This window comes from Ammospiza nelsoni, chromosome 2, assembly GCF_027579445.1.
Source record: "Ammospiza nelsoni isolate bAmmNel1 chromosome 2, bAmmNel1.pri, whole genome shotgun sequence".
Taxonomy (NCBI): domain Eukaryota; kingdom Metazoa; phylum Chordata; class Aves; order Passeriformes; family Passerellidae; genus Ammospiza; species Ammospiza nelsoni.
Genome location: NC_080634.1, coordinates 56,314,717 through 56,338,137, shown reverse-complemented (window position 1 = coordinate 56,338,137; position 23,421 = coordinate 56,314,717). Strand labels below are relative to the sequence as shown.

Below are 23,421 nucleotides of genomic sequence, written 5' to 3'. Positions count from 1 at the left end.
GTGTGTGGGAGGAGATTTGCCTTCTTTTCTTTCTCTCTGGCTCTCTGTCCCACATGTCCTTTTCTACTTCCTGATACGAATGTGTGACAGTAAATAGCACTGCAAGAATTATTCTTACCAAATAATTTTCTTGATATATTTCACCCCAAAAACTCTCCAAGCACATTGCTATTTCTCTTGAAGTTGTTTGAAAAACATTACTTACCCTAAGTCACATGGTATGGTTTTCCTTCCCTAGATGGATGACTGGCTCTGTGATGATGACACTGATGGGAATGCTTAAATAGGTCAGAAGTGTGAAGCATGTCAGGGTTTTTTTGCCAGCTTTTCCCGAGTAATGGAATTTCCACCAGGTCAGACCCTATTCCTTTAGATTAAAAAAACAAAACAAAACAAAAAAAAAAACCAAAAAGGAAATGTCATCTCTTTCATTAATTTCAGGAAATCCCACTTACCCTCCCTTTGGCTGCCCATTTTCTTGTGTTCTAGGTGAAGAGCAGCCCATGAGAGCCCAAGCTGGCAGAGTTCATCCCAATTTCACTTGTAATTGTGTTAGGGATGCTTAGTTTCTACAAATTTCCTTTAGGCACTGTAGAGTACAGAGGGTTGGGAAGAGCAGCCTGAGCAGAAATCCAGTGAGTCTGCTGGGAGAGGAGGTGTCACACATGTTCCAACAAAGTGCAAATCTTCACAGCCCAGGCTTTATTCCTTGACAGGTAATCCCTCAGTGGTTAACAATGAACTGTGGATGTTGTAGACGAGTAAGAGCTTAAACTGTGAATGCTAACAGACAGAAGAAAATTGTGTATATGTATGTCTGTGTGAATGGCCCAAAATGAGATTTTGAACATCAGGCAGAGGCCTGCTGCTTGCTAGTTGCAACTAATATATGCTGGTTATCAATTTTTGCCCTAAATTCTCTTGTTAATAGAGATGTGAATCAGAAACACCTGTTAGGAGACTGACAGCATATTGTGCTTTTAATTATGTGCACATACACTATTTAGATTGTGAAACGTAGGCCTTGGTGGCTTGGAAAGAATTGCCAAAAAAATCTCAAAAGAAGTGACAATGAAAAAGAAAAGAGGGTTAAGAAAGAAGATGGTTATGGTCCTGGCAGAAGGAAATCCCTTGATAGTGGGAAACTTTCCCAGACATCAAGGAGATGGGGAATCATTGCCACCAGTCAGGCTCAGTCACAGCCCAAGCCAGAGCAGCAAGAAGAGGTTGTGGGTGAAAATTCCTATGTGAAGCCCCACCATGTGTTATTTTCCATAAGCTTTCCTTGGTCAGCCAGGAGTATGCAGAACTTGGTGACTGTGCTTTCCCTTTGACCCCATACACCTCCTTCTACCCCTGAATTACGCTACCAAGGGCAATTTGTGTTTGCAAATATAGTAATGCAATGATACAGTGTTTGCAATACAGTCTTTAAACCAGGCTGGCAAGTTTTAGGCAATGAAACATGAGACATTAATCTTCCCACTTTGAGGACTCCTGTTGAGGGAAGCAGACAAATGACAAAAAGTCACAGAAAGGAGAAATTACAGTCTCCAGGTTCATAAAAGGTCAACTCCTGATGCTAACCTACTGTCACTTGACATTTTTGCCCTGGTAAACGACTATCCAACACCAAATATCTCGTGGCTGTTAGGTACCTTTAGCATCAAATTTTTAACTGAAAGCACTGCTAGTTTGATATGGTTCTGTCTACCTTATCCAGAGCTGTAATTCCATGCAATTTTTTATCATGTTCAACCACATAAGGTTACATTTTGGTGGAGAAATGCTCTACAAGGTAATTTGTAATTTGAAAAAAAATATTTTGATTTCGAAGATTAAAAAAAGGTGCTGAATGATCAGGAGTAAAAACCAGGCAAAATGTTGATCATGTTAGCTTAACTTAACTAGAAAGAGATAAAAAAGACACAGTAATTAAACTAAGAGGAACATGCAGTTTCTTTATGTGTTTCTTTCTTTACCTGCTATCTTTCTTGCTAATTCCTCTCTTGCTTTCCTTCTTGACAATCTCCCCTTCTCTCTGCTCCTCTCTGCTCCTCTCTTCCCTCTCTCTGCTCCTCTCTTCCCTCTTCCTAGCTCTAATGAGGGAGGAGACAGGGTGCTTATAGCTTTGATGGTGGGAGGGATGGAGGGAGCATCCTGAAGCGACTCCAGCTGACATCAGGATTTGTGTCTTCTGCCCTGCCCTGTTCCAGCCTGAGAATTAGATCCAACCTGTTGCTACTGCTGGTGATGGTGGGCTGAGGAGGTTTGCCTAATTACCTATTCTCTTTCCAGCCCACAGGGACCTAGACAAATTGAGGCTTTCTGTTGGAGCCCTGGTTCCCAGTTTAGGGAGATGCTGCTGTCTGGGCTGTTTCTGTGGATAGGGAGCTGGTCGCTAGATCTCTCAGCAAGGTAATGATGGGTTTTGGCAGTAGAGAGATTACAGGTGACATGTCCTTACCCAGCTCATGGTGTGGATGCCCTCTCTGACTGAGAAACAAAAAACAGAGAGTAAGAGACAACAGGGTGAAAAAGAGAAAGAGAGAGGGCACAGGAGGGGGTAGGAAAGAGAAGGAGACATTAAAAAACAAACAAAAAAGGGTTTAAAATGAAGACTCACAAAGAGTCTTTTACTGAGGAGTCTTGAGCTTGGCATAGCACAGAAGGTTACCAGTAAGTCACCAGCAGAAGCACACAGGCAGGTTAATGTCCCTAAAATAAAGCATGAGTCAGGAATAACACAGTCATGCAAATAACAAGCTACAGCTGGTCCAAAAGTCTGCACAGTAACTCACCACTAGATTTAGCAATGACTGTATATACAGAAGCACATTCCCACTTCCCAAGAAGCTTTGGGATGCCCACGCTTTTGCTCCAGATGACAACCCAGCGCTGGCATGAGGAAGTGCCCAAGCGCAGAAGAGGGGCTCAGAGCTTCAGGGGCTGAGGATGCTCTGCTTCCCTGCTACAGCACCAACCTAAGCATTGGCATGAAAAAGTCCCTGGCAAAAATGCAAAGGGGTGGCTGTTCAGGTAATATGACAAAGTAATGAGCAGGATAAAGGTTTTTTTTTTCTTGCTCAATTTTCCTATCTATGGTGAGCTTTTTTCAGGTATTTTTTTGACAGTGAACTTCCTCTTTGTGGCCAACTAGAGATATTACATTAAGAGAAAAGAGATAGATTTTCTTATGCTTTAAAAATACAAAAGAAACCAGAACTTTGTAAAGTATTTCATATTGCATTTTTGTTAATAAATTACTTATTTTATGGGTTTTAAATGCTAGTTCTTCTGCCTGACACATGTTCACTTGCCTTCTGACATGTGTGTATACCAGGCTATTTCTTCAAGAAATATAGTCTGAAAATAATCAACAGTTTTAAAGGCAGTGGCAGATATTTCTCTGCTCCCTCATAACATTTTATTATGGTGAAAGTGCAAAGGAAACCACCTGGATATTAAATATTGTGTTTGAAAGTATCCATGAAGATGGATAAATTTTAAAATGACAGGAATGGAACAGTAATCTATTCACATGAATAACAGCATCCATACAGCAAATGGTGCCCTGTGCAGTCACTGGGAACACAAGGGCTCATCTCCTAGGCTCTCTGCCTAGCTCTGCTTTTTCAGTCTTATGAAGACACTGCCAGGTTTTGGGAAAGCAAAAATGTAGTGCAAGCAATTAAGAGTAACTCAAGTGAGGGACTCAAACCCCTGAGATGGTCATCATCACTGTTAACTGACTATTTACACAGCTGTCAGAGCAGGGTCTGGCTCAATGGGGCTGCTCAGGAGCAAAGGCTGACTCTAAAACAGGATTGCCCAAGAGCAGGGATTTTCACTGAGTTGGCCAAGATTGAAGGAAAATGGTACTGCTGGGCTGACCAGGCTGTAGTAAGCTGTACCTGTGTAGGAGCAATTCCCTATGTGGTCTGTCCATCTGTAGTTTCTTGCAGGATGAAGCTTGTAATTGTTTCGGAGACATTTGATGATTCAGCAAAATAAAATCAGTCTCTTTTTCTTGGCACAAATACTCTTTTCAAGATGCTCCTCTGCCCAAGACTGAAGATGCCTTCATAAAAAGATGAAATTTGAAAGTTATTGACACGCAAATGAGCAAGCAAACAAATAACTGGGCAGCGAGAATGGAGAAGACATCTATCCCTACAAGATTATGTGGATGATATAATGGGAAACCAAGGGAAGTCTCAGCAGTAGAATTGAATATACAATTTACATATTCACATATTGAATTTACAATATACACAATAAATATGCAAGGGACAGAAGAAAAATAGTAGAAGGTGTGCATTCATTATCTGCAATCCAAGGCCTTTTTCTAAAGACTGTACTAGATTCATAAGGGTAGGAAATCCCCAATTAATACTGTAGAGATTGACATATGTGGTTGCTATGAATTAGATTAAAAAAGAAGGAACAGCCACATCAGAGCCCCAGGACGCCCTCCATCCTAAGACATTATAGCATGGCCTTGCTTTGCACACAGCTCCAGACAAGACAGCCCCCTTGAGCAGGGAGAGCAGTGACTGGAGAAATGTTTGGCTTTGTTTGCCCCAGGGAAGGACTTTCTCCTCCCATCACCTCCCAGCTGCCCCCATGTTTGTGCAAGTGAAGTGTGAATGGGCTGGATGGTTGCAACCAGAATATGGTGCTACATCCTTAACACAGTTATTGATGATCAAACAAACACAGTTCCCAACCTCAAATGGCCTGAATAATCTACTGCCTCTCTTGGGCCTGTTCCCACTGCTGCTGCTGTTGAACCCTTGTAATGCCACTGGTTTTGGTGGAATTAATCTGAAAGGTACACACATGGGAGACAGATAAGAATCACTTCACTCCTGTGCTGAATGACACAGCCTGCACTTCATAGTTTGGAAATGTGTATGTTTAGTGGCACCACCACACACTCGGGATAGTAGATGTTGAAATTACATTAATCTGAATTGAATATTCCAAGCAAAACCACTGCCAAAATACACACCCTTTTTGGTAGCAGTGCTGGAGGGAAGCCAGTGCTCCTCATTCCACCGCCCTACAAAGATTTCACACAGAGTCTTCAAAAAGTTACTGAATGGGTAAAGTGGGAGAAATGTCATCATCACCTGACAGTAATGATTGCACTTCTTGGTAAATAATTACCATCTCCCAAGTGCAAATGTGAGCTTCTTAAATTGCTGTAATTCATGGCAACATGCTTGCCTGCCTCCAGAGATAAATGACAATTTTTGCTGGGGTGTGGGTGACAGAGCTCTCTGTGCTGGTTTGCAGAGAAGCCCCCAAAAATCCCAATTTGTCATTATTATGTTCATCTTTCTGCCCATCTCCATTGGCCCACACTTGTCTGGAGAATGTCCAGCTCCTCCCTCCCAGGGCAGCTCACCACCACAGACCCTCCAACCTGCACACCCAACCCTGCAGCACCAGTTCCTGTTTGCCCACAGTGCTGGATGGGCTATTTCACCCACGGGCTCTCTGGTGACTGCCTGTTTCAGCAAACCACTGATGTGCCTTACCTGATTTTCAGCAGCAGGGTGTTCATGGTGAGCCCAGCACACACTGGTCACGTTTTGCCTGGAGGAACAAGGCGCCTCGGTAAGCTCACAGAGCAGTGTTACTCCTACCTCAGCACTCACATCTCTGCCACAGCCCAAGTGACTCATACACAGTGCTACAGCTGTTTCAGAGTTCTCTCTCTCTCTTTTTTTTGGATTTGTTTTGTTTTTGTTTTTTTTTTGTTTTGTTCATTTGTTATAGCCAGCGCTTTTGGTGACTGAAATTTATGTAAGTAATCTAAACCCTCAGTATTTACAATGTAGAAGAACAACAAGAAACATCTCTCAGATCTTAAGCTTCTGTAGGATTTAATTTGGGGAAATTTTATTTGAAAATGCAATATCCCTACACCCCCCTTTATTACTTTCTATGCAGAATGAAAAGAGCAGATCTTGGATGGAAATACACTATTTATAAAAATGAGCTTACCTCATTTCTGTAAGAAAGGAAAGACTGTCAACCTTGATTAGAAAGCAATAATTCTTGAAAGAAGTCAAGTAAGGTTTAATATTATTGTTTTCTTTAGGCCTAGAATGATAGAAGTGGTCAAAAATTTTAAATAAAAAATGAAAAATGAATATGCAACTCAGGAAATTATTCAGAGAACTACTGCCAGGCCCGTTAAAAAAAACCCAAACAAAAAACCCCCAAATGTCCAAAATAGCTCATCCTGTTTTAGGATTGGAAACCTTACAAAATGCTTAGACGAGGCTCTATCTATCTATAATGCATTCTGAGTTTTACTACTGTGGCCAGCAACAATTCTACAACAGCAGACTTACATTGAAGTTTTGCAGTAATGAATCAGGCACCTTTATATGTTTTTTTTCATTTACCCTTTCAGGTCATGCTCCTTGGCACAACAGCGGGATATGATCCATATAAAATTGACTCTAAAATAATTTAGCTGAACTGGTACAAGATTTCATCACTCAGAATGATTTAAATCTGCTCTGTATCAATTTAGTATAAATAATTTCCTGATCACATTAAGCTAAATCAATACAACATAGCTTTAAAAATATTCCAGTGATTGCACTGGCTTAATAATTCGATTTTAAAACACACCTCGAATTAAACCAGTCCAATTTTGAGTGTGGAAAAGGCTTTGCAAGGCAGAACTGCTTGTCTGTGATAGTTGGCTAATATTTTGCTGCCCTATTCTGCTAACTGAGACCTGTAAAATACAGTGAAATAGCAATGCTGCTATGCCTAAAAAGCGTGACAGTAGGTGAGACTTTGAAAAAATGCAGTGTCCTTGCCATGGCTTGGGGCAGTCCAGATGTGGGAAGATAGTTCTGGCTTGTCAAAAGATAATTACAATATTTACAAGAAAGAAGTGTTTCATTTATGAAACATGCCACTCTTTAGAGAGCTGATATCATTTGGAGAAAGCAGCTGTACCTGTGGCTTGGGGGTTGCTTGAGTCATTTTTTTTATTTTGTTGGCATAATTTTTACTTGGCTGTTCTAAATATTTCTCACAATTTTGTTAGCAAGAGAGGTTTTTTTTTTTTTTTTCCTGGAAAAGCGTGACCATTTTTCACAACTTGGAGAAGCATTATAGGAAAGATTTACTCACAAAGAATATGTGGAACTCTCAGTTTATCCTGGGGTTAGAATTGTGACCATTCTTTGCGTTGCTGGCGTGAGTTTATTTTGCTATCTCCACAAACATTGTTGAGTATACTCTGCTAGTCACATAAATTCTATACTTGATTCAAACTCAGAAGTTTGCAGAGTCTTTTTGGGTAACAGCCCAAAGGTATTAGAAACATATGTAATCTCGAAATAATTGATGCTCCAAATAACAAACTAACCAGGAAGCCTACGCATTGTTAGTCCCATATTGCTAGCAGGGAGCTGAAATGCAGAGAAACACAGAGCTGAGATCCAGCCCCCTTCTCCTATGCCTCTTGCACATCACCAGGTGGTCATACACGTCTGCTTGGTCTCCTGGGAGAGGTGGGTGAGAGCCAAGAGGGGCAGAGAGGGAACCACTCAGGATCACTTTGGTTCCTCCATCCACTTTGGTTCCTGGTGTCCTTAGTGACACTGAAAATTCAGATGCTGGTGCAAAGAAAGCACACATCCAGGTCTTCTTCCCTTGCTGTGGATTAAAGCCTGAAATCGCCCATGTTGGGCGATCGCCCATGTTTGTGTTGTGATGGTGCCATGATTTCCAAATCATGGTCAGGGCTGAACCACCTGTAAGCACATATAGGGACCCTGTGGAACCCAAGCCCTGGCTCCTGACACTGAAGGGCACAAGTGGTAAGATGCAGAAAGAGGGGAGAGAAACACAAGCATGAAGCGAGACAGTGACTTGAGCAATTTCAGGCAATAAGCCAGTAGCAGTAACAAAATTAGATGAAAATGAAGTCCAGTGTAAGAGGCCATTCATTCACCATTTGAGAACTAGGTGTGAGACACCCTTGGATGGGGCTCAGAACTGTTCACATACATGTGTAATGAAGACAGGCTAGAATTTCAGTCTTCAGCCAGAAATAATACCTCAACAAACCAGCGATGCTGATGCTCCTGCTCTTCCTGTCACAAGGCTTTTTATATGGCCCCTACTCAAAATTGCACAGAAGTCTGAAAGTTGGACCAAAGTTTGTCTTTGTTAATGATGTGGAAAAAGTCTGGGCAAAGCAGCTGTTGAAGAAGAATCACAGGGACTGGTCTGAGGCAAGGTAAACGTAGCTGAATGTGGAGGCAACAGCACACACCCTTGCTCTGCTGGTTGAAGCTGATCTCCAAGGGAAAGCTCATCATTCCTCAAAGGACTTGATCATAACTGCCATTGGACTCCTGTGCAGAGGCTCCTACAGGCATCAGTGGTACTTAATCAGTCCTTTAAAGAGAGTTGGTGATATTCTGGTGAACAAAAAAAAATCTGGGTCCAGTGCCCATAGGAAGATGCACAAATAACAGTGGGCAACTCCGCAGGACCATGAGTTCACACTCATGAAACTTCAGCTCCACACCCGCATTATTCTTGCAAACTCCTGAAAGGAATGTTTCCAAAAACAATACTGCAAAATACATATCTGTCCTCTTTGTGATAGGCAGTGGTGCAGTTAAGGGTAGAGCTGGTTAGACAGAGTATAATCACTTTTTATTTTTGGAGGCAAAATTTGCCTGCTTTTTGGCAGCTGTAAGTGTGGGTACACCAGGAATAAAAACAACAAACCAACCATCTTGTTTACCTTACATAGCTTCCAAGCCTTTCACTTACTGAAACTATCCCGAAGATGGTACCTTTTAAGGACACAGCATTATACATGATGGTGCTGTGATAGAAGCCTTGATAATATCTCAACTGCTCTGTAAATCAGATATTGTCTTCTCGTAATTGTCTGGGATGCTAATTAAAGAAAACAAAAGAAAACCAGAACTTTTCCTACAGACTTCTTTTCTCCCCTTGCAGGACCCATTCTTGAGAGTACCAACGGTGGCTGGGTGTCTCCTCTGGCTTCTGACTTATTTCCCCCACTGAAAATCATGAAACATCACGGCTATTAACAAAAGTCTGCCTTCATGTCTTGGGTTTCCAGAATTTGAAGCCACATTGACGTAGCTGTGCAAGTGACAAAAGTGCTGTGGTGAGTCTTATCTGGCAGCTGAACTGCTGAAAAGGACCAAAATGAAACAACCATTTGCTGTGTCTGCATCGGATGACTGTCCAACATTCAGGGTGTTAAAAAGAGCTGCCCAAAGAAAGAGATCTTTGGGATGTGCAGAGGTACATGAAAACATGGTTTTATTCCTAAAGAAGCAACCAAAAACATAGTAAAGAGTCAAGCCAATTAAAATAAAATATATAATATTGGTTCCTGGACCTTACACAGTCAATTTACAGAGATAGGCAAGAGATTAAGGTAATAATTTATTTACATTTTACTTATGACTGCATTAAAATACTATGGCCTGATCTTATACCCGATGCAGTGAATGGGCAAAATTCCACGGTCATTCATAGATTTTGGATCAAGCCACCAAGTATGATTCACCCTATTTTCCTCAAAGCCAGAGAATTCCAGTGCCAATACAAATTTCTTTTGGTTTGTCCTGTTATGCATAGCCAGTATGATTGCAAAGGTAAGGGCAGAAAATATTTTCCCAATTAACATTTTTTAGTGATTTTTTTAAATAAAATGCACGTCTAAGATAACCCGGTTTTGCTAAAATTCCAATCAGCTTTGTCGGATGACATGCCACTAGTGAGAGGTGCCTTAATTTGATGTTCCCTGATTTTGCCTCTTTTAGTTTACTTTAATGTTTCAGGAAAGTGGATTATTCTCCATTCTTTTCCTTTGTTTTTTAAACAAATGTGGGATGCTAAAAGGCCTACATGTATTGTTTGGAAGTTTAATTTTGGAGAGTTAGACAGTTTTTGCAATGTTTGGCAGGAGAACTTCAAAGTTCCTTAAGGAGCCTTTGTCAAGGATCTAGGGATCCATTGCAACCCAATGCAGTACAACTGTGCCAAGAACCTAAGGATCAGTCAGTCACATTAGAATCCATCTGTCCAGGGGACAAAAACTGGAGGAGCAAAGATCCATTTTTGAAGCATACTCATAATTTCTCAGAGTTGAGGGAGGTTCTGACCAAAGACGGACTTTATTTCCTAATAGATAAAGGAGGCAGATCCAGAACTTGCTTGTCAACCTAGGTCCAACCTTCTCCAAAATTGATTTTGGGGCTGAATAGTTCTTAGATAGCTCCTTAAATATCTGGGAAGAGTCTCAGTGGAGAACTCAGACTCTAGGAGTTATATGATGACATAATGTGTTATCTTTTCTTATTTCTCTGCTTATTTATAAAGTACCCATCATGATGGCTCTCCACACTTGGGTAATTATTTTAAATACACACCAGAGCTATGGATAAAAATCCAAGTATCTTAATTTGCCCTACTGGAAAAGTTCCTGTGCCAAAGAAAAAGTCTTTCTCCACTTGAAATCTTCATTCACTCAACCTGTCATCTCCAATAAGAACTATAAAACAGGTGGACCTTGCCAGGATGCCCCCAAGTCAGTGAGTTTGAGGTTTTTCATACAAAGATGGTGAAGGCTGCTCCAGAATGGAGGACCCCAGAGAGAAAAATGCTTGCTACCAGTGCTTCCTTCCTAAAGAAAGGATCTTTTTTCCCCAGATTGCACCTGTGGCAATATCACATGTAGGAGGAAGATCTCTTTATAGCCATAAGGCAAGCATACTTGCTAAACCCATCTATTCCTCTTTGACACTTTATGTTCTGTCTTATGTTCCAGTGGTTGTAAAACATTAGCCCTTTGGAGCTCTTCCACACTGGAAAATTTCATCATGATAAAACACAACCCTGAGGAATCTTGGTAACTAAGACAATGCTAAACATGCTGTTAAACATTGAACACAGACAGGGACTGTAATGTTTAACATCACATCAGCTGGTTGTGGTTAAGCCCATGGGTTGACCAGCTGCCACAATGCTGAACATGATGGTGTCTGCCTGCACTGACAATTTAGCAGTGTGTCAGCAGCCTTCATTCTCATGGGTTCCTTTTCTTGCATGATCTGGTTTTCTAGCACAGGCACACATTATATTGATATAACACAACTATTGCAAGATACTAGATTAACCAGACTGGAACAGTTGACATAGTACTTGTATTTATGTCAAGGACCTCAGTTCAGCTCCTGGCTGCAGCAATCACATGCAACATGTCAGTTCATCCCTTGCCTTTGTTCCTGCACACCGTGTCTCTGACCCCAGGGCAACTGGATTGTTACTGCTTTGGTCTCATGGGGGAGCAGATGCATGGCACCTGACAAGCCATGACTTTTTACAGAGGTCTTATCTGAGCTTGGGAGAAAGGGGAGACAAATGCTTAAACAGTATTTATGTACCAGCAAGATGGTGAGGAAAGAAAGGACAAACATCTGCTTTCCCTCACGTGACTGGGCATGATGTATTGATAGTAGTCTCAGCTCTGTAGTGTAAAAGGATAATGCAAAATTAACTCTACTAATGGACCAGTTCCAGGACTATTTCAGCTCCAAGAAATATGTGACATTCGGATTTCTCTTTTTATTTATTACCAGATATCAGACTCCTGCAGATATGCAGAAACAATAGATCAGTATGTGAATGGTCTGAAAATCAAGGCCAAGTTTGTGATTTTGTGCAGCATGATGCATGACAAACTCCCCACAAGACTATTGGGATGACCAGATATTTGGCTTATGAAAGGGAAAATAAATGCATTCAACAAGTGAAACCAGTGCTTTCCCTGAACATGAGGGAAAAGAAACTCAAAAACCTGAACAAATGAGACACAGGGCTTAAAGGTAGGAAATGGAAACCTAGGGAAGTATTATTAAAATTGCATATGGCCTGAGAGATGGTCAGCTCTTATTGCAGCTTTTCCAAGGGCAGAAGGGCCTTTCTCCTCTCTTTAGCTCTGATTTCCCAGTGTCTGAAATTTTATCTTCAGCTGCTCTATATAACGTTTCAAAGCTGTTGAAACGTAATATTTTGAGATTTCTCTACACCTGTCAAATTTTATTGAAATTATTCAGTGGCTTCTGTTATAAAGCAGAAATGATGAAAATACTGAAGCCAATGTTAATTTTGTCTTTACTAAGAAACTAGGCTAAAATGAATACACTACATTTTAGTTCATGACATTTTTATTTTTTGTACTTTTTGATACTGTGCTGGTTTTGGCTGGGGTAGAATTAATTGTCTTCATAGTGGCTGGTATGAGGCTGTATTTTGGATTTGTGCTGAACACAGAACTGATAATACAGAGATGTTTTTGTTTGCTGAGCAAGGATTACATACAGCCAAGGCCTTTTCTGCTTTTTGTACTGAAGCACTGGTAAGGAAGTTGATGCTGCATGAGAGGTTGTGAGGAGACACAGCTGGGACAGATGATCCAAACTGACCAAAGGGATATTCCAGACCATGCAAAATCATACTCAGTATTAGAAGAGGGGGAAGAAGAAGGAAGGGGGGGACATTTGGAGTGATGGCATTTATCTGCCCAAGTCACTGCTACACGTAATGGGGCCCTGCTATCCTGGAGATGGCTGAACACCTGCCCATGGGAAACAGTCAATTCCTTGTTCCTTGTCAATCAATTCCTTGTTTTCATGGCTTTTGCTTTCCCTGTTGAACTATCTTTATCCCAACCCACGAGTTCTCCAGCTTTTACCCGTCTGATTCTCTCCCCAGTCCTGCTGGTGAGGCAGTAAGTGAGTGGCTGTGTGGGACTTGGCTGCTAGGTGGGGTGAAACCACAACAGACACTCTAATACATTTTTTTCTATAAATTTTATAGGAAAGGAAAAGCAGTTAGTAAAATAACTGGTATTAGTCATGTGGGAAAGAAAGAAAGAAAGAAAGAAAGAAAGAAAGAAAGAAAGAAAGAAAGAAAGAAAGAAAGAAAGAAAGAAAGAAAGAAAGAAAGAAAAGAAAGAAAGAAAGAAAGAAAGAAAGAAAGAAAGAAAGAAAGAAAGAAAGAAAGAAAGAAAGAAAGAAAGAAAGAAAGAAAGAAAGAAAGAAAGAAAGAAAGAAAGAAAGAAAGAAAGAAAGAAAGAAAGAAAGAAAGAAAGAAAGAAAGAAGAAAGAAAGAAAGAAAGAAGAAAGAAAGAAAGAAAGAAAGAAAGAAAGAAAGAAAGAAAGAAAGAAAGAAAGAAAGAAAGAAAGAAAGAAAGAAAGAAAGAAGAAAGAAGAAAGAAAGAAAGAAGAAAGAAAGAAAGAAAGAAAGAAGAAAGAAAGAAAGAAAGAAGAAAGAAAGAAAGAAAGAAAGAAAGAAGAAAGAAAGAAAGAAAGAAAGAAAGAAAGAAAGAAAGAAAGAAAGAAAGAAAGAAAGAAAGAAAGAAGAAAGAAAGAAAGAAAGAAAAGAAAGAAAGAAAGAAAGATAGAAAGTAAGAAAGGAAAGAAAGAAAGAAAGAAAGAAAGAAAGAAAGAAAGAAAGAAAGAAAGAAAGAAAGAAAGAAAGAAAAAGAAAGAAAGAAAGAAAGAAAGAAGAAAGAAAGAAAGAAAGAAGAAAGAAAGAAAGAAAGAAAGAAAGAAAGAAAGAAAGAAAGAAAGAAAGAAAGAAAGAAAGAAAGAAAGAAAGAAAGAAAGAAAGAAAGAAAGAAAGAAAGAAAGAAAGAGAAAGAAAAAGAAAGGGTGAATTGAAGTGGGAGTGAAACTAAAGATAGGGATATTTGCTATGGGAAGGATGAAGAAGATCCAGATGGTAGAAATTCTGTATAGAGGAAAGACTGGGAGAATGAAGAGAACATAAGCACAGCCTTTACTATGCCAAGGAAACACTATAGGTACTACTGAGGTTTGTAGAAGCTTTCTCCTTGTCATTGGCAATTTGCAAAGCTATTGCCCAGGCTGAAGGACTGATCTCACTGAAAGGGAAGGAAGAGTACTGATGCATATTTATAGTCAATGCCAATTTGCCTTATACAGATAAGGATTTAATTTCTAAACTTCATGGCCAAAGAAATCCTCATTTAACCTAAATCCCATTGCCGTGTCTAAACCAAGGTGTTCGTAGCTCTTGCTGGACCCCAAAAGTTTTCAGTTTAAAGGTGCACAGGACTAAACTAGAGTTCAAGGGAGATTAATTTGGGCCAAAGGGGTCATGGTATGGTGCTGTCTGAATTTCCCTTAACCCCAGGCATCAACAGATCTAGTTCTGTATCCCTGATACCTCAGTGCTCTGAAGGAGAGGGATGTAGGCGTTCCCAAGAATAAGAAGTGACAACAACCACCCTCCTGCTTTCCTGCCCCCAGAGTATGTGGGAGGATGACATTATTATTTATTATCTGTTTTGCAGTAGTCCTTAGGATCCTTTACACTCCCGGTTGTACTCTGATTTTGGGAAGGGAAAAACTGTTGTGCATGAAGAGGCTGTGTCATCTCAGCTGTGCAAGAATTGCACCCTAAACACTCAGGATTTTCTGCTTGCAAAGGCACAGGATTGTAAAAACTCCTCTTGTCTAGCCCCAAAGTTATGCTGTCTAATGGGATAGCAGAGTAAGAAGCAGAACTGTTGAAGGATTTACTTGCTGAGCCAAAAAATCCTCTAAGTAGTTAACAAGTGTAGCTTTGCTGCCACTGATAAACAAGTGGGACCTGCATGGCACAGGATCATGGAAAAAAAGTGCTGGACTTGCCCTTTCTCAATTACAAGAGGCCTCTAAAGCCCCAGGTGGTGAAAGATGTCAAAGTTAAGATGCCAGTAAGAAGAGACAGCTGAAGGCAAAGTCCTTGCCCATTTTCTTGGACAAAAGTGTATCAAAAGTTACAAATGGGGTGGTCTGGTAGTATGTGCAGTAGGAGTTGTATTCTGTTCTGAAACATGAAATCTGGGAGGACCATAGAAAACAGAGAGAAGGTCATGATCCTAGGGAAAAGTTTTCCTCTTCAAGCATTTGGGTGACAATGTAAACATATTATGAGTAAGAGGCTAGAGAAAGGTTAAACTAAGGGCATTTATGCTTTTATTTGTAAGCTAGGGCAAAGGCTTTTATTTGTCTCCTCCTTTTATTAGAAGGTTCTTTTTAAATTTGGCCCTTGGTATTCAAAGTGCTTGCCCCTTTTTGAATGAAAACTGAATTGAGTTGGTTTAAAAGAATTTTCATTTAGTGACTGCTTTAAAACTAAAGCAAGCTATCACTCAAGAGCAATTTTTATAAGTTCTTTTTTCCCACAATGGAAAGGATTCAGGTAAATATATATCCAATCAGATGACCATTACCCAAACATTTATGCAGTTATCTTTCAGGGATATGAAAGCCAGTTGGAAACACTCTGTTTTTAAAATTTTCTATTACTATTCCAAATTTATGACTAGTGAGAACCTAATTAGATTATTCCCTCTCTTCAGGAGTCGATGAACATCCCCAGTTATCAAGATGCATGTGGGCTGACTCATCAGAGCGGGATTGCCAAATTTCTGAGGTTCATACCAAGATATACAAAGAGTCAAGAACTATCAGCTGTCCCATCTGTCAGAGGGCTGTGGGAAGGGAAGATGCAGGAGTAAGAACTTTGCAGAGATCCCAGAGAGCCAGGCTGATCATGCCTGGGGTTACCAGTGATGTTGGCCAGAGCTGTTCTCCTTGCCCACCTTCTCTCCTAGCTAGAGAAGCAAAAAACCTGTCAGCATTGGTGCTGCACTTACACTCTTTGCAGGCACATATAAGCTTGAATCAAAATGCTCCTTCATCCCCCGGTGTGAACCACCATTAACAACTCAGGGTATTTAATACAACAGGTTGAGAGAACCTGAGAGCTTTCTGAAGCTGGTCTACACTGGATTATTCAGCTCTAGAGTAAAGGCAAAAATACAGAATATATATAGATTGGGTCTAAGAACATAAATTTTGAGTGAGATCAGAGTGGGAAGAAGAAGGCAGTGACAATGTGGCCATAGAGCAGCCGGCCTCAGGCAGGGTCCGTGCTGGTCGATGCAGACACTGTGATGCAGTGCCAGCTGGGATGAACTGCTTCAAGTCCCAGAGAGGCTGGTGAGGCACCTCCAGAGCCACAGGGCTGTCCAGGTGATCTGCATGGCCACCAGGCTGTAAGTAGGTACAAACTTGTGGTGATGCCTTGTGATTACTACTGAAGTCATTGCTGGCTTTTACAAGGGTCTGTTTTCTGTTTGCATACAACAGTGCAGTGAAGGCAGCAGTGAGAGAGACTATGTTCATGCCACATAGATGTATACAAATCCAGCTTCTCCCTTGACAAAGTGCAATTTGTTGTGCTGGTGAGGGAGATTACAGGCAGCAAAAGTCTGCAAGTGCTACATCTAGACCCTTCATTTCCAGATGTGTGCACAAAGCAAGTTCCCACTGTTTGTCTTGATAGGTGGTTTCTGTCTGAAGTGCTAAATTTGTGCATGGATCGTGATAATGCAGGGCTGCTGCAGTCCTTCTAACTATTGCCAGATCTGCTGAAGAACAGTGAGAAGATTATACTTCCCTCTGAATTCCGTAGAGGTCTCCAAAGAGTACTTTTGTAAAGAGTCTCAGGCCCAGGAAGCCTGTAATTATCAGCTAAATAAATAACTTAATTAATACAAGCTCTGGGCTAGATCCCAGTCTGACTTTGCAGTTTTATTCTGTTCTGGGGAGGTATAAAACAGTGCCAAGGGCTGAAAATCTAGCCTTTAGGGACTCTTCTTCTGTACAAAAGTCCAGGTGTTATTCAGAGAAGAGGACCTAGCCTTGCAGGTTAGCAAAATCCTTCAGAAACAAATAAGAACTGACGGAATGAATCTTTTTTGCCCTTCAGTTTCTCAAAAGCTCAGCTCTTTTCCTCACCCCAATCTCCCATCATTTTTTTTTTCATCTTTACATACCTCTAAATTTCCTGCTTTTTGGCTGGGACCAGGCATGTCAGAGCCAAATACTGTTATAGATGTTTTTGTGTTGGTTCCAGCCCAACTGGAAGCAGGAAATACTAAAATTCTCCTGGGTAATCCTCTTCTCTGGAGACTTCCAGTCCAATTTTGCAGATTCATGAGTGTTACGTGCTTTAGGCAAAGTTCAGAGGTGCAACCAAAAGCCAAGTACTTCAGATCTGTAGACTTGAGATACAAAGGGAAGGCAATGAGTTCTGTGTGCCTGTAACATCCCTTGCTGTCCAGGCACTTGCCTGCACCAAACTGCTCCAGTTTCTTTTAGAGCTGAGTCCTAAATCATACTGTTTCTGCATACCTCTGAAACTTGGTCTGCACTTGGTCTGTATTTTGTGAGGGCTCAGGTTCAGGGGGAAGCCAGCAGAAGAGGCATATCAGGACCTGAAAATGGGGACTAGAATAAAGCAAGCAGACGGTTTGTTTGTTCCTCAGTTTGTTCCTCGTCTTTGTTCCTGGAGTGTTTCCCCTTTTCTGATGGTGATATTGTGCTGGATTAAACCTCCCTGCCAGCAGCACTGTGTGATGGACTTGCCCAGCAGGACACAAGTGGCTGGAGATGCTGTTGGTGCTGTACAGTGGCAGCATTGAGAATTCAGGATCCTGTCATCATATGAAGGGCCACCTGGGCAGGAAAGTCCAGCTGCTCTGCACACAAAGAACGTTTGCATTCCCTGTGGTGGGGATGGGACGTGAAAGCACTGCTGAGGCCTAGCTGGACCTCTCCTGCCAGACCCTCTCTTCTGGGCATGGACAGTAAATTCAAACTGGTTTGTTCTGGGAAGAGCACACAGAGATGACAGTCCTGCAAAGGCAGCTCCTCTCCATTCTGAACTTCAGCTCAGATCAGCTGATGGCAAGCATGTTTAAAGCAGCTACCACAAAATGGCACCACTATGTGATGGACATTTGTATCGACAGTGCAAAAATAAAATCCTTTTGAGAAAGGAGGAAAAAAAAAAAGAGAATAATCTGGGTAGTTGTTGGAGGAACAGGAAAGAATGAGTACTGAGTTAGCCTCATATCAATGTGATTTCTGTCACTAGTGCACAAATAATCCTAGAGGATACCTCATCCTCATTGTTTGTTCAGCAAACAACATGGGCTTGAAAAGATTTATAGACATCATCCTCTGTCAGAGAACCAGGGAGATTTGCTTCATGAGGCCTGTTTCTGGGGGAAAAAATAACCTGAGCATGTGCTTCTTTGCCTGCTTTGGAGCTGATCAGAAGATATTAATTTAATAAGACTATTATTCTGTATTGTTTGCATTACATTAGCACAACATTAGTGCTCATTGAAACTGAAGACCCATTTAAAGTGGCACTGTACCCAAGCACAGTAAGAGACAGTAGTTGCTATGCTTATCAGCTGAGCAGACAAAGTGTGGTATGTTCCCTTTCCAAATGGGGAATTGATGCACATAAATAATGAAGTAATCTACTCCACAGATATCCAGTGTACAAACACAAGCATGACAGCCAGCTGCAATACTGAACCATGGTAGAGGTTTAACAACATAGAAAACAATAGGTATTGTATACTGTAGGCTTATAAAATAGGACAGGGTAAAAAAAAGGTTCTTTTCTCTCCTGGGAATGGACAGATTTTTGTCAAACACAATTTGGCTGAAAACTGAATATGTGCTTATTGTAATATCTTTTGTTTCATAGTTCACATTTATTTTAAGGACAAATGCAAAAGTGGACACCTCACATGTAGAATCTGTCTTTGGCCAAAACAAGGAATAACAATTTTCACTGAAAATTTGCTTTGGTGAAAAATTTGCAGCCAGCTCTGATGCAAAAAACTGTATGGTAGGTGTTTCTTTTCTGTTTGCTCTTGTATCCATCTCTGCAATTCTGTGTTGCTTTGGCCCTTACTCGAATACCACCTTCTGCTACTAATATAATGCTGCCAGCTCCAGCAGCTCAAGCATGAATCTTCCTAAATTTGAGCATTGGAGTGTTGTGGGAGAGGAGGAAGAGGAGAGGAGAAGGGGGAGACTAGATGGGGACAAGGGGAATTCAAATCCAAATTTTAGAAGACAGGTGTCCAGCTTCAGTTAACACATTAAAAAGGAAATTAATTTTAGCTGTTGTGGTCATGGAAAAAGCTAGAAAATGTGAAGCTCACAGTCTCAAATAGCACTCAGCCACAGACAAAGATCCTTGCTTTGTTTGTAGTGCTGGGGCCAGGTGCACCCCATCTTGCCACGGGCATCCAGGGCAGGAGCTTCTGCCAGCATCTCTGCTCTGGTACCTGCCCCGTGGTGGGCCAGGGCCCTGATGCCAGTGCCTGCCCCTGCATGGCCTCAGCACACCTCCAAAACCTGGGCCCCACGCACCAGCCCTGGGGGGAGGAGGAGGAGGAGGGGGAAGGACCAGCTGCCTGCATCCACGAAAAACCCATAAGAAGAACCATACAAGGACTGCGTGGGGATTTTTGTTTGGAGTAGCTCTGTTGCAGCAATGCTGGTTGCAAGAAACGCACCCCAGCACTTGCATTGCCACCACTTCTTGGGCTGTTCAGGATACTTATGTCTATAGGGTACAGGGTTGCTTGCACCCAAATACTGCCTGGTGGTTTTGTGAACATTTTTTTTTTTTTTTCTCCTTAAATTTCATTAAAGAGGTGGAAGAAACAGTGTGGAGTTGTGTCTATCAGCTATATCCATCCTAGTCTGAAACAATGCTTCTGTGAAAAATCTGTGCTGACATGCCTAAAATAGTAGAAGATTGTCATGGTTTAATCTTTTTCTCTCTCTTTTTTTTTTTTTCCTTTACCCCCTGTTCTGGGTATCTGGTGCTAGACCCCACCTACAGTGCCTCTGAAAATTTTTCCTCTGTCAAAAAATGGTATCATTTAATTCTCAGGAACTAGTGAGCTACTATTATACACATTGAGATCTGTGGACCAAATGCTTTGTGATTGAAAAAATTTTACAAACTCTTACATGCTAAAAGGATTTTAAAATCAAAGGTAATACCAGATGTTCTGTGACATAAACACCATAAAAATATGTTCAGATCCTCTTCTCTTATTTGCCTGTTATTTTGTGTGAGAAGTATACTATGGACTAATGAAAAGGTTATGCCGAGCATTTAAGACATAATTCTGAACTTCAAATACTATATAAAAATGGAAATGTAAGCACAGTTTTCAGAAGGACATGTCTCCGTGGGCAGACTGGGTGGCCTTAATGGTATGAAATGCCTCATTGCACAGGGTATCCTTCTCATACAGTCATTTGGGGGACAACACACATTGTTTGTAAATTAATTCCATAGCTGAAAATGGGTTGAGAGGATAAAAAAACCACAAAAATGTGGGGGGAAATATTTGCAGATATACCCATAACTTTTGAAGTAAAATTAGTGTAATACTTATGGTAGCATGAAGATTTATTTGGGTGGAAAAGACCAGCCCGTATGTATTCACAGAAATACTTCACATCTTTGTCTCTGAATTGTTTGTTTGTTTGTTTGTTTTATGCTGGTTTTATTTTTCCAGTTTGCAGAAATAAGTTGTATAAAACCCTTTCTCTCTGGGCTTTTGCGTGAGTGAAGAATACACTGTTGATATAGGGTGTTCTTTAACGTGAGACATGAGCATGTGCTCCACTTACAATGAGCATGGTACATATTCCCTGCATGACTGCTCCAAAGTGATTCCCAGGAAAGAAGAAAACTCCTCTTAATAATGTTCAATGTTGACCATCACTTGTTTCCTCTTAGAAATTATTCTTTAGAATAAATAATTTCCTTATTTTTTAGAATAAAGAAATTTACTTTGGAATAGACATCTTAGGTCTTAAGTTATTCTTGATGTGAATGCCCTCCTGCAAATGCTGTTAGTAAAACCTCCTTGAATGATTTCCAAAACCTTCTGCATTTGGGATTGGCATTTGATACTTGCAACTAGAACACACGTGAGCAACCAATACAGATATACTTAAAAATGAGTCCCACTGAACTGGCCCCGTTGAAATGGCCACAAGAGCATCTATGTATCACTTAACACAGTGGGAGCTTGGAGCATTTTTATTAAGTGTTTATCAAAACATCATACAGACCATCTGCATCGTGTTGTCACCTATTCTCTATTTGTGATCAAAAAGGTGTACCTGATACCGAACATCTCATTTTTTCCTTCAATAATTTTACGATGACTAATATTTTGTGTTTTGTCTGACCTCAGAGAGCTGTGTTTTTGTACACTTCTTCTAATGGCCTAGAAGTTTCTTAAGTTCATATACATCAGGGGGAGATAAAAGCAGCCTATACTTTCTCAGCTTATTTTGTTTGTGAAGGTTCTTTTAAGTACCCATAAAACGCTTATTTATGTCCGTACTATTTTGTTTTGCAAAAGCTACCATACAAGAGCACCTTAGATTAGGAGACAGTGTGTACAACACACACACACACACACACACACACACATACACACACAAAATCCCGTATGAACTCTGGTTACAACTAAGTTTTAAATAGCTCTTCCATCAGGGAATCCCCCAACTCTGCATTACAGTGTATTACAAAAGTAGCAAATGAGTCAGGTTTCCCAGTAAACAGGAGCTGAAAGCAGCAGCAGGGAGGAAAGGCAAAAGCCACAATGAGACTTGTTGTGACAAGACTGTCATTACCTTTCTTGTCTGTCAAGTAGGTATTAATAAAGTTACCTCAGTTACTGAGTTATTGCTTAAGGGACCAGAGGTAAATCAGGGAGGCTACCACTGCTTTTCCATGCGAGCAGGGGCCTTCGAGAATTTTCTGAGCTGTTGATTCACTATAATGCTCTAGCAGGGATCTAAAGTTTCATGTGTTGTTTCATCAATATAAAGCTGCCACTGGGTAGTAAAGTATCTGTGGAATCCTCCCTCTGGGAAGCCCTGACCCTCTCTTGGCTGTCCAATGCATCACTCATCTGGTCTGATCCTGATGTACAGGTGAAAAGGTATCAGCTATGACTGTTTGAGAAACTGGGCTTTTGATTGCAGAGAAACAGGGCTTTTGATTGCAACACCTCTCCCTCCCCACATAATTTTTCTATAAGAACAAAAGCTAATCCCAAAGTTGATTCATGTTTTAAACCCTTTACAAGCAACTGAGGAAAATTAATATCATTAGGCTGGCAAGAAAGGGGAACATGGGAACTCTGTATGGTGGCTGGTAAATATTTTTTAAAATGCTGGTGGAGGAGCATCAGGGGGAAACAGCAAAGTGGGGTGAAGTTGGTTGTTGAGTGACACCTGGGACTACAACTATGTATAACATCTGTGAAAATTTTAGATGGGAGAAGAAGAAATCGAAGAGAAGGGAATGGGGGGAGAAGGGAGAAAAGCAGTAACGCTTTGAGTAATGCTTTGCTATTTCAAGTGAGAGTTTGGACGTGGGAGTGGGTTACATGTACTTCAGTATTCCTGAACTATATCTCTAATTTACATGTGCATTAGGTCTGCCAGTCTGTCCCTTACTGCCTGAAGACGTGACCAATGGTTAGTAATCACAATGCAGCATTTCAAAAAGCAGGAGTAAGGAGCTCATACTAAAAGTGAAAACAAGAACTCCTTCTTTCCTTACAGAAGTGCAGAGAATTGTACTCATTATAAAAAACTAAATGGAAGGCTTCAGCCTTCGAAAGGCAAGGTATGGTTTGTGTGCAGAAACAACTTGTGTTTTGTTGAAGCTGACTTTTAAAGCAGTTTAATCAGAAAGAGGTGCTTTTGTGTCTTGTGGTCAAGCAGTTGATCTGATGAAGCGGCAGACACTAGAGAATGAACTGCAGCAAAGCCAGCATCAAACCACTTGCGAGCCGAAGTGCGAGCCACTCCGAGTTAAGGAAATAGTTTTGAAACTCACCCGTGGTCAGTCAAGCGGTGCATGTCACACGAGCGATGCCCATGCCGGCTGCCCGCCGGGGCGCGCTGGGCTCGGCGCCGCCGCCGCCGCCGGTGCTGCCCTCGCGTTGGGGAGCGGCGACAGCAGCAGCGACCGCCGGGCTCCCCTCGCGGGGCTGAGCTCAGAGCTCTGCCAGCAAAGTGAGCAAGGCGCTCACTTTAAATAAATTGGCTGCAAATCCCTCTTATTTCTGATCCTCGCTTTCTCTTAATATTTTGCGCGTCTGCTCAGGATCTGAGGTTTCAAGAGAAAGTGGTGCTGTGGGGGAGGTTTCTTCATTTATCAGCCTGTTTTACAATCTTCTGCTTCGATTCCGAGGCAGACAGATTGATGGAATAACTACGGTATGGTGGTGCCACAGTTGTAGAAGTGTGTGATCTGTTAGAGTTTGGTGTGGTTTTGTTTTCACACACTGGCTATTTTTTTGTTGAAGTAACTCTCTTTTTCCTAATACCTCCAGCCACAAAGTAGTTTCATCTCAGCAGATGTCTTAAGCATAGTTCAGCTGCATCA

At 41.2% G+C, this 23,421-nt stretch overlaps 1 long non-coding RNA gene across 1 annotated transcript in view; it reads right to left on the bottom strand.

Annotated features, from left to right (window-relative positions):
- Positions 1–22,956, bottom strand: part of LOC132070409 (uncharacterized) — a 28,349-nt gene extending 5,393 nt beyond the window's left edge. Inside the window, exons 1-3 of the long non-coding RNA XR_009417977.1 lie at positions 22,870–22,956; positions 3,915–4,081; positions 206–367 (exon numbers count right to left, since the gene is read on the bottom strand). This is a non-coding gene — a long non-coding RNA (uncharacterized LOC132070409). The remainder of the gene's footprint in view (positions 1–205; positions 368–3,914; positions 4,082–22,869) is intronic.
- Between the last annotated feature and the right edge of the window lie 465 nt (positions 22,957–23,421).